The sequence below is a fragment of the Lissotriton helveticus genome, chromosome 1_2 (assembly GCF_964261635.1).
Source record: "Lissotriton helveticus chromosome 1_2, aLisHel1.1, whole genome shotgun sequence".
NCBI classification, from domain to species: domain Eukaryota; kingdom Metazoa; phylum Chordata; class Amphibia; order Caudata; family Salamandridae; genus Lissotriton; species Lissotriton helveticus.
Genome location: NC_136058.1, coordinates 437982426 through 437994549, shown reverse-complemented (window position 1 = coordinate 437994549; position 12124 = coordinate 437982426). Strand labels below are relative to the sequence as shown.

Sequence of the window (12124 nt, the reverse complement as noted above, 5' to 3'; positions counted from 1 at the left end):
AGAAAACATGTTTTTAGACATGGCAGAGAAAAGAAGAGAAAGTTTCCAAAGAAAGGCAAATGATAAAAAGCAGAGAACTCATAAATAGGCTGAAAACATGGAAAGCACCTCGAATGGTGGGGCTGGTCCTGCTTTGTTGCTGGATTTCGAAAGAAAGGGGAAACTGTGTCTTCACCGCGAAAGGACAAGTTATTATAATAACATTTTCATTGGTTCCAGTCAATGTGAACACAATTACAAAGTAATTGGAGGTTGGGGTTTCAAAAATGGGTCAGAACCTGTGTTTCCCGGAATTTATTATATGTGGAAACAAGGCTTATTTCAAATATCCGGATCACTGGTATGGAAGCAGCTACTTTGGCATAGTCTTCCCGAAAATATACCATGTGAATGAAATTGCTGGAAGCAGTGAAAACACTAATGGCTTAGTGCGTAGTAAAAGAGAAAGTGTAGGTGAAATAATGGGTAGTATTTTTAGTGCACTGATACCTGGAGTGGGAGTGGTTCTGAACACACACAGAATTTGCAAATTGTCCACAATAGTGGATGTGTTGTCTACTGACACGGCTCATGGATTTCTGTTGGTCAATACCGAAATGGTTGCGATCAGATCTATGGTTTTACAGAACAGACTTGCTCTTGACACCTTATTAGCAAAAGAGGGCGGAGTCTGCCGGATGTTGAAGGCGCAACATTGTTGCACTTACATACCGGACAAAAGCGTGCAAATCAAGCAATATGTGAAAAACATTACCAATTTGGAAAAAGAACTCAAACCACTGGAGGTTGATAGTGCCTGGAAGAGACTTACTGATGGTCTCCCCGCTGTAGGTCATTGGTTTTCTAATTTAGGTAAAGGATTTTTGTTAAAGGTACTGATGCCAATTGGAGTAATAGGTTTCATCATATTCCTCATATTTGTCTGTTGCAAATGTCGCCAGCACACAAAGAAGTACACTGTGAATAGGAGAGGTATGAAACGGAGTGAGGATGAGCTTGAATTGGAGGAACTGAATAATCAGATTTACAAAAGGGTGAAAAATTCTCACCCTAACAAAGATGTGAAGGAGAAATTGAATCGAATGTTGGAAGAGATTGAAATGCACAAAGTATGAAAAAGTTGGCATCTGATTCCATTATGTTTGTGAAGATAGTAAATATCATCAAAGAGGGGATTGATGAAGCAAGATTTCGCATATTACGCGGCTTGCTGGAATTCAAGAACCTCGAATAACATATAATCATGTAATTCAACCTGTTCGTCTTACTAATTTCCCTTTAATTTACATTTTGGGTGTCCTTGTGATGCTTGCCTATGTGTCTACTAATTCAATAACCCTTGTGACTAAAAATGGCCGCTGCGTGGCGGGTTTCTTTCTGCGCATGCGTTAGTCACACTCACGTGACGTGACATACTTGCAGTTTTGGAGGGAATCTTTGCGCCTGCGCACTTGCTTTTAAAATGGCCGTCTGTGTACTCACATGGTGAAGCTTGCGCTGATGTTTTCGTGTTATTGTCTGTTGCACTAAACCGTAATACCATAGTATATTTTTCAAGTAAGGGGTATAGAGTAGCTATTCATGGTATACAGTGAATTCATTTATTTCTATGTTTTAATTTATTTTCGCTTTCCTTTCATGTACCGCGATATTGGGGGTCTGAGGGATATGCGAGCCATCTTGAAAGTCTCTACTGCGCATGTCACCCTGGCAGAGAAAAGGCAACCTTGAGCAGTGGAACTCAGCCAGCTGGCAGCCACAGTCAAGATGCTCCTGAGAACGTGACCTGCGACCCAGCAGGATGGAGCTGAACTGTACCGCAATTGTTACATTTGTAATTTTTCCATTGTATTCTGTAGAATATCTCATGAGAACCCCAAAATCACTAGGCGGTCCTAGAGTATGCAAATTTAGGCTTGTAGAATTCGAATATGATTGGTGTGTTGACCTATCCTACTTGGGGACCAATCGAAATTGGGGATTCTGACACTTGCAACATTTGGGGGGTGGTACACTGACCCGAAAACAGTATAACTAGCCTAGGTTTAGCTAGAGAAATTGTCCGACTTGTCTGAATAGCTGACCTGTCACTGACCCAACGCACTCAATAGGTGACTGATACAGAGGGTTGCGGAGCACTCTGTCTGAAATATACCATAGGCTCAAGAGGTTTTACTAAACCTTAAGTGCTGGCGGAGCACTTTGCTGGGGAATTCGCTAACCCAATCGGGGTTCTGACTGATAGCTGCAGAGAGGGTGGAGCACAGGCGTTGCTTCCAAACTGCGGGTGCTGGTCGTTCCTTGGTGGTCCTGTCCTGATCCTAATCTGGTTTTCCTGTCCTGTCCTGGGGTGTCCATTCTGCACCTGCTGTCCCATTGATGACTGTCCTTCCTTGAGGTATTTCCTGTCCTTGACTGATCCGTGGCCAGGGTTGGTCTTCACACCATTCTAGGTAAATATATAGTGCTGAAACTCTATACTGCACCTTCTATTTTTCTGTCTTTGCTTCAATAAAGACATACTTTTGCATACGTTAATTTTCCATGCTTTTCGCAATCTACTATATGAAAAGACATACATTTATTTTTCATAGCATGTTCGCATGTTTCCCCACCTTTAGAGCATATTCTCTCCATACTGTTTATAAATTATAGATCTGGTTTCTAATTTTCTCCTGTAAGCTGATTGAAGTAAATTTGTTAGAACTATAGCGTGTTCCTATTTTACCCTCCCTATAGATGTATAGGATTTCCAATTTCTCACCAAATCATTTAAGTATTTCTCGGTAGTGAAATTCTAGTACGTGCATAAAATTGCCCATTTATAGTTATACTTTCTTAAAGTTCCATTTCCTGAAATTTGTCTAGTATTTCTCATGTCCTCATCTTTCTATAGATTCATAAATGGTTGCCCTGATTTACTTTCTCTATGGCTATGTGCTGTTCGTTATCTTGATTATTGATTGCCTATTGGTTGTAAACTGTATGCTTTCCGAATCTGAATTCTAGATAAACCTTTAAACCTTCCAGTAGTCTGTGGTCATTTAATACAGAAAAATATAAAAGTTGGTATTTGGTTGCCTGCTTTTCTTTTCCAGCTAGCTCCCTGATCCATTGTGGTCATAGGTACCCGTAACGGTGGATTGGTAAGTCGGGTACAGCAAGAATAAACAGGAAGGAATCAGGGTTACTGATAGTAGAGTGTAAGGTCACCCGATTAGTGTATATGATAAATTGAAACAATATATGGGCCTGGTACGTGTATGGTGAAATTATTTGGCCGGGTGACCTGGGCTCTCTATCAGTGGGACTGAAACTGCCTTGCTTTGTCAAGCTGAAGCGTTTGGTCCTTGTATGTTTTCTAGACCGCAATCCAGTATAACATAATTTAACATAACCAGTAACTTGTTCAGCTGAACTTGCAGAGATAAACCAATGCGACATATATAGCAGGTTTTTAAAAAAAGGCTGCGTTAAGGTACGGAACACAGCAGCGTCTTGTCATTTACTTATTCACATACAAGAAATCACATATCGGCAGCATTCTAATTAACTCTCTCTTTTCTCCACTCCTCTATTTGTCAATTATCAAGACTTTGGGTTTGAATAAAAGTCCAAAGGGTCACCCGACTTGTTAGAGATCCCTGCTGGCCCTGTGGCGCTCTATGTCCCTTCAGCAGCCATGGTGGCTCCTCTGAAGGCACCGCAGGGGTGGTGAGCGGCTGCCATGTTTCAGGCGCCCATTCACCAACTTGTGTGTTTTTCAAAAACAAGCTTCCAAAGCTGCAGTTTGATTTTGAAAACCAATAACTAATCACCCTCACACCCTTGGAACTTTCTCCCTGAATAACTTTATCCCAGGAAGTGGGGTTCATTTAAAAAAAGATTCTCATCACGACTGCCAGGTATTCCCTTGTGGTCCAGAATAAGAGAAAAATACATCAGAATGCGTGATCTAAAAAGGAAGGGCCGTACGATGTATTTACACCGACGGCACCCAAGAAAGGCTGGACACATGACAATCCACCTGACGTGCACTAGATCAGGCAGACCATTAGTTTGTTGGACATCGCTAACCATAAGGATGTGGGGTGAGTGTTATTAGGGCCGAAGCCTTGCTGATTATATGCAGAATAACAGGTCTGGGAGGTCACTACTGACTAGGGCAGTTTAGCAGCTGCACAGGCCTTGGGCATTGATCCTATTGAGGATAATATGTGAAGGGCCACCGGTGACTGGAGCTGGCTAGCAACAACGCTGGCCTCTGGTATTCATTACAGGCAGGGTAACAATACATGTCAATATTGACTGGAACTGGTTGGCAGTAGAGTTGACCTCTAGTTTTGAATATTAGCAGGATTTAAGGTACAGGGGTCACCACTGACTGGAGTTACTTAGCAGGATAATAGGTCTCAGGGAGCCAATACTGACTGAAGCTGGTTAGTATGATCACTAGTCCCAATGTGCTACTAATGACTCACGTTGGCTAGAATGATAACGGGTCCAAGGGGCCACTACTGACTGGAGCCGGCTAAAAGAATAACAGGCCCATAGATGGTGGGGTGCGAGTGGCACCAGTGACCGGAGTTGGCTAGAAGCATTGACAACCTTTGGTATTGATTAAATGCAGGATTCCAGGTCACAGGAGGCACTGCTAAATACGGATGGCTAGCAGCAGTGGTGGCCTCTAGGAAGAAGGAATTGAGAAAGCATAACTGGATATACTGGTTTCTTTAATACCGATAATTGGTTACACATGAATGCCACAACCTGCATTGATATATTACATTACCAAATTACAATATTCTTATATTAATTTGATGTGTCTGTTCGCCTTAATATGCCTGCAAAGTTACATGATTCTATTAGGGCCCAGAACCATTTTCTTTAGTGATGTCCATCTGCACACTTTCCTGCATCTTGTAGTAAATTGAACATTGACAAACAGAAGTGTTATTTCCAGAAACAGTGAATTCTGCAGCTTTTCTGTGTATCTTTGATCTGCACCTCACGGACTCCTCACATTCCTCTCGAGAGAAGATCCTGCCTCCTACTCATTAGTGTTGTTTCAGTAACTGCTTCTATCACGTGTTCATGTTTCATTGACTTGTATTAGGAGAAAAGTGTATAAAAATACATTGTGTAGCATTAGCATTATATACTCCAACTTGCTTTAGGGTGGATGCACTCGTCCATTGCAAAGACAATTGTCACTTGTTAGTTTGCTTGGCCTTTTGCTATTTTTGAATTAAATGTATGATAGATGTGTTGGCCTCCCGGTGTGAGATGACAAGGAAAATGACAGTCCAGTATACACTTTCTTCTTATAAATCAACTAACAGTATACTGTTCTGGAGATTCAGTCCCACAGACATTATCTCTACCTGAACGCAGACACCCTAGGAAGCATGTGCTTTTCAAACCAGTTGCCCTCTGATGCGGCGTCCTCGCTATTGGATAAGTCAATATGCCCTGAATTTTAGGAGGGTTACCGTATCTAGTGTACCCTGTTAGGCAGTGCTCACCTGTGGTAGTAAGATGTTAATAGGCACCTTATAACCTATGCACGGTGCAGGGCTTTGAGTTACAGAGCTCCTCACGCTGTGGAGAAGATTAGGTCACATTTACCCATTTTCGCATATTTGGTCCTGATGAAATGCCAACAGATTGCTCCATGACTACACAAGGCATGAAAAACGTTGACCTGAAGTATAGACCCCAGCTTACCAGCAGGTCCATAGGTGACCGACACTTTCACACAGTGATAGGGGCCATTAGTTCCTCAATTTCTCTGCCACTGTTTTTAATGTCAACATGGACCAGGAAGATCACATTAACTATATTGTGACAACTGGTCCATAGTTGATCTTATATTCAGACTTCACCAATCTCACATCTTATGACACAACATCCTCTGTCCTACTATGCTCACCCGGCGTACTTATTAAAGGATCTCCGACAAAGTGGCCTCTTGTGGTGCCCGCCAGGCATTGTAGCGCCGGCCTGGTGAGGAGTATAGCCCAATGATGAAGCATGTCACCTTCAGGTGAGTGAACGCAACTTGTCTTAAAAGCACATGCTTCCTAGGGTGTCTGCGTTCAGTTACAGATAATGTCTCTGGGACTGAATCTCCGGAACAGTATACTGTGATTTGACTGTTTTATTTTAACAAATGTACATAGCAGATATTGGCGCTTGCTTGTTTCACAAAAATGATCGGATACCTGCCTCGGAGCGCACTTCCTACAGACGAGTACAGGGTTATCATGTTGCTGCTACAAGCTCCTTACCTGTGTGAGTTATCGGGAACGATGCAGGAGGCAGACCCAAACCATCCACATGTGGAGATCAATGACAAATACTGAAGAGTTAACAGAGCTTCCAAGCTGGTGACCATTACTTAATTGACCTTCAAAATAAAAGACACGTTTTTAGTATTCTGGTGACTCATGACCATAAAAAACAAATATTATAAATTCAATATTGTGTCAAATACTTATAAAATGAAACTGGATATGCTGAATCGGATGTTGCGCCAGGTCATGTGTGACACCCTCCACCACTATTGCTTATGGGACTTGTAGTTTTGTTTTTCTCATTAAAAGGATGGGCTCTAAAGTCCCAGTGTTCTAAGCGATGTTGGTCAAAATCAGAGGCCTGACGGAGGATGAAGCATGACACTGCTCTGCTTAGCAGTGAGATGACTGACAGTTCCCCAGCCCTTCCATTCTTTGACAGACAGAGGCTCGTCGGCCGTTAATATTTTTTTGCAACGACAAAGAAACTTTTATTGCAGCTTCTGTCAACTGAAGAGATAAAACGCCTAGGCATGTTTCATTAACTACATGAACAATCAAGAACATGAGTTTCTGGAAAACTATCAAGCAACCAATCGGAATCAGCCGCGCTTCACACCCAGGAAATCCTACTCTATGGCAGGGTGCTGCCTGCCACAATATATTGCAGGTTACTTCCAACATAATCTGATTTATACATACATAGTCCAGGGTACTGACAGCTATCGGGTCTGCACACAGCAGTCTGGAGCCACTCAGGAAGGGGGTAAGCTCTTCATTTCATCTTAAGCCCTTAGGTTACATTCACAGCCTGATGGGTCCGGAGAACTTTATCCTCGCTTTAACTGCGCCGAGCAGATAGACGTAGCACATCATAGTCTGTGTTGTGTGCTGGGTGATGCCTGGCATCTTATTATCGTTGGCGGATGGATGAAGAGCTACTACAAGGAGATCAGAGAAACAGGACCACAGATCGCCACAGAGTGACAACTGCCCAGAAGCTGAAGAAAGAACTCTGGAACAGCAAACCTCCTCCACCCTGGAGATTCTCCTGGGTAAGCAAATGATGGTAATGAAATGCAAACTGCAGCATTAAGGTCACACACTACAACATCCTTCCCTTTAAAACGAAGATAATAGCCTACAATAAAAAAACTAACCAAAAAGCAACACAATTAGAAAATGCATTTCCAAATGCTGTAAAAGAGAAAAAGTTAATACAAATTAATAATATTAAACTTTGTTGGTACCTTAGTAATGTGCTTACTTCTTGGCTTCGCTCCATCTGCAGCAATAACGGCCTGAAAGGAGAAATTACTGCTGTGAGTCTCAGAGTCTTCAGCATTACTGGTCTCAGTCACGAAGACTGCGGTGTCAGAAGATAACTTTCTCTTATTTGGCTTTATAGTTCCACCAGTCACGCCATCGCTTTTAGCAGACACGCTACTGTCAGCAGCATCATAACTTCAGGCAGATCAGCAAAGCGGATATCACAACTCACATTGGGTGAACAGACTCGTCTCTGCAACATATATCAACTCTGTTCTCAAATTTGCTTGGGGCTGTCAAAATGCTGCCATATATTCGCCACACTTTCCTGACTACCTTGTTTTAAAAAGTTATGACATTCAAGCGTAATTCTTGGTTCGTCTGCAAACTGAAGTTTTTTAGAGATTCTATTGCCACACAATACTCGTCCCATATTTCAATCTGTCCACATGGTGCTTCAACTCTGGTAGGTTATCAACTGCCTGTTTTGCAGATAATGTTAGATAGTTTCTGTAAGAAACTGAATTATTATTTGCGGTAGATGTGGAACAATCACAACCGTTGTCAGAGTGAACTTTCAAAGCCATTCAATTAACCTAGGATCAACCCCCTGGTACCTAATTACCGAACAGGCAGGCTTAACTTAAGGTAATATGAAAAATATGTATGCAGAAACCAAAAAAGTAAAAGTCAAAATGCAAAACAAAACAAAAAAAAAAAAAGAAATAGAAAAATTAAGTAAAGTGTATTGGACAACATGACACTAAAATGACAAAATCCAATAAGGGGAATGAGATATAAACTGTAACTCTGTAAGAATCACAAGGTGCCAGTGGGTGAGAGGCCTGGGCATGGATTAGTCTCTCTGGAGCTGACTGCCAAGTCAGAGGAAACCGGAGGCCACGGCCTGCAAGCACATAATGCAGGAATTAGCCGCAGTGGTACTAGAAGACATCTAGTGCTCCAGGCTCAGATAGGGCAGCTGGCCTACAGGGGAATTCACAGCAGGTTCGGGCGCAAAGTGCTTAGAGTATTGAGAACAAGCAGCAGATGCCCAGCAGGGCAATAGCAGACGGTCGAAGACAGCATGGCCCGGACGAGACTGAAAGGGAGTGACACCTAGGGCCCTCACCATCAAGCAACAGCGTAGTGGAGCTCAGCGGGATGTGGAAAAGTAAATTTTGCCATGTTCTGTGTCCCTACGCCTCATCCATCATATGTTATGTGTGCATGATCAATATGCATATGTTATTCCCCATTTCTGATTAAAGACGCAATTACAGTTGTGTCCACCTCTAGTATGTTAGTTTCCAGTCCTCGTGAATACTACGAATATCAGGCCTATGTAAGTAATGTTGCCACGTTTCTCAGTGTGCACGTTATTCAATTATAAAGTCCCCGTTTCCAGGCCTCAAAAAGGGCCCGGACCACAGATTCAGCTCCTGTCTCCTGAAAGCCTCGCTAAGGAGCGATACAGCCCCCACCTGTATCCTCGACCCTTCACTTACTTCCTGCCCCGCAGTGCCCGGTGCACCCCGGCTCTGCCTCTGAGTCTGCCAAAAGTATGTTATAGTTCCTGCTATCAGTTCAGTCCTCCTCCTCTGCATTCCTAAGCTACTGAACTGCATCAATAGTTTCCGTCATTGTCTAGCCTTCTCGTCTCCATGTTAGAGAAATACTGTATTTAATGGTCATTTAGTATTCTTCATCACGCACTACATGTAGAATAATGCATGGTCCAGTCTTAGAGTCAGGTTAGCTTTTCCCCTCATGACTTCTAGTTTATATCAACATGTTCCCTAAACATCAGATACCAGATAGGGTTTAGGTACATGTCGCTCCGACCCTCCAGACTCCAGTCTCTGCTCCTAGCACAGAGTTCGTAGCCCCCAGCTTCTCCTAGTAACACGTCATTGCCAGTTTTCGCGCACCATTAGGTTAGAGGTCCCGGCTCCTTAGGTAGCCCCCTCCAAAGTTTCCGCCCATTCATGACATATTCTGTTACGTTTGCATCACATGTCTATGTATACTCCCAGTTACACCTCTTTTTACTGTTATCTCTCGCGACTGCTACGCGTCACGTCTTCTGCTCCACCCACTGCTACGCCTACTGCAATGTAATGCTATGTGTTTGCGCTATGTATATAAATCAATGTTTTGTTATTGAATGTTAGCGCGCTCATCCCAGACCTAGCCCCAGCAGCTGCTGGGCCTCTTTTCCCCTGCTGGGCCCCAGTTGTCCTGCTGGGCCCTGTCATTCTGTTCCTATGCAGGTTGTCCTGATCCTGTCCTTATGCTGTAATAAACCTGCAGAAACTCCTACTACCTCGAATCTTGACTCTTATTTATTGAGCTATCTGTTATGCTATAAGTCTAGTCAAAAATAGGGTATTATTTATTTATTTACCACATAATGGCGCCCGAATAGGGACTTGCCCTTTCCCCACGCGTCGGTGAAGCCACGCCGACCCCCTGACCCTCTGCAGTCGTGACGGAACCATACTGGCCAAGTGCAGATATTTCTGCTTCAAGTATCCCTCAGGCCCACGGAGGAGACGGAGGAGGCGGTCCAGCATCCGAACGAGACGGTGGAGGAACGCGGCGAGTCCCGACCAGAGCCCAAGCCGAGAGTCCAAGGTCCGAGGTATCCGGAGGCCCACCCGTAACTGAAGTCCGAAGTCCGAAGTCCGTCGTAGTCCAGTCCCGTCCGAGGCCTTCCGTTCCGTGCTGCCCGGTGAGTACCATTGCTGGGGTAGTGTCTAGACAGGGTCAGTCTAAATTGACTCCTGGTCCGTGGGTTGGTGGTACCCAAGCCCACAAACGAAGTGTTCACCTAGGTGGATACGGGTCTTGATGCGTTCCTTTATGGGACCGGTATGTTCCGTACTGTTACAGCAGTGCATCCAGTAACTCTAGTCTGTTCCGTTCTCGAGAATTCTGTTCTGTTTCTGTTTTCAGTATTTTCAGGTAGTATTCTGTTCGAACTGTTATGTTATGATATTGTTTAATGTATTTCCAATGTCGTGGTATGCCTGAATTGTTTTCCCAATTGTTATTGTTTTTCGTGTATTGTATTGTGTTCCGATTCAAGTTCAGAATGCCGCTATTTTCCAAGTTACGTCAGTTAAAAACTAGAAAGGGTCTGCTGGAAGCAGCAGTTCCTGTTCCGCCTAGGGACAGTCCAGGTCACTTTATGTATCAGAAACATGGCATAAGCGCCATATTGTATCTAGATTTATGGGTAGAGTATACCAAACAGTTAGAAGAAAAGTATAGATGGCCCGTATCGGGTACATGGGATGCCGAATGTATCATGCGAGTAGAAGAAGCATTATGGAAAAAGAAAGCCAGACAGTCACAGAAGGATGCCATCGAGTTATGGCGTAAGGAAGCGCATAGAAGAACGGAAAAGGAAGTCAGAAAGTCAGAGTTAAGTAGAGAATCCCAAGAACGAGCCCAAGAAAGAGAATTAATCGAGATAGGTGAACAAGTCAAAGTCGAACAGTCAGACAGACAGAGGCATGCCCTTATTAAGGGTATGTATCCTCTCCTTGCCGAAGGCTTGCCAAAAGCGACCCCAGAGGCACCCAGTAATTTCCCGCCACCATTAGTTCCGACCAAGCTACGTCACAAACCGACCGCAGCTGATATTTTTATTTCGTCCTATTTGGACGACACAGTTCCAGAATATGCAAATCCAGTTCGCGCTCCACCTGTCCCTGTAAATCAGGCACTTCCCGTTCCTCCAGACACCGGAGTACCTGTTACGGTACCCCCGGGTCAGCCTGTCATACAAGTTCAGCCCACGTTACAATTACCGACCCTGCAAGCACGAAGAATGTCAGTCGACGATTCCAGTCTAGGGGCCGCAGGAGGAGGTCCTCCTCAAACCCCACCGCCACACAAGCGTCTATCAGCACTCGAATTACATGCTCAAGCATCACAGCGTACTCCTAAAAGTAATAAGTCTGTTACAGAAATCAGACAAGCCCTTGCCGAATGTGTCTATGACACAGTCCCAGGCGAGTATAATATGGTTTTATATTCCGTACGCGTAAGAAGGGTGACCGAGTATCTAGTCACCTTACCAAATATGAAAGAAGATCTAGACAGAATATATCGTTTCATCCGTACAGGGGATGATCCAGAAAGTATTGGCGAGATTATGTCTCAAAGGAAAGCCGAGATTCAGCTCATGATATTAAAGTTCCTGATCAATTGTTTAATAAGAGAACAAGATTACCCGTCTAAAGATCCCGCCGAAATGAGAATTCTAACAAGGTGGAGTGATAATATAGCCGAGGGTAAGCACAAGACCATTAGTGCCATGGAAAGTATGTACAAGAAAATTCGTAAAGAAATAATAAGGTTACACGAACAGCGTAAAGCAGCACAAGTAAGCGAGAAAGAAAGTATCTCTGATCCTGAAGAGGAAGACGAGAATCCCGCCAGAATAGCGTATGTAGGAAAATCCAGATTTCCAGATCGCCATTTACGTCCAGAACCTAAGTCTATTTTTCATCATCTAGCACCAGAACAAGGTTCCCTAGAACAAGTAT

At 43.6% G+C, this 12124-nt stretch overlaps 1 long non-coding RNA gene across 1 annotated transcript in view; it reads right to left on the bottom strand.

Annotated features, from left to right (window-relative positions):
* LOC144808009 (uncharacterized) overlaps positions 1–12124 on the bottom strand; it is a 61302-nt gene that overhangs the window by 31696 nt on the left and 17482 nt on the right. Inside the window, exons 2-3 of the long non-coding RNA XR_013606563.1 lie at positions 7547–7597; positions 6291–6409 (exon numbers count right to left, since the gene is read on the bottom strand). This is a non-coding gene — a long non-coding RNA (uncharacterized LOC144808009). The remainder of the gene's footprint in view (positions 1–6290; positions 6410–7546; positions 7598–12124) is intronic.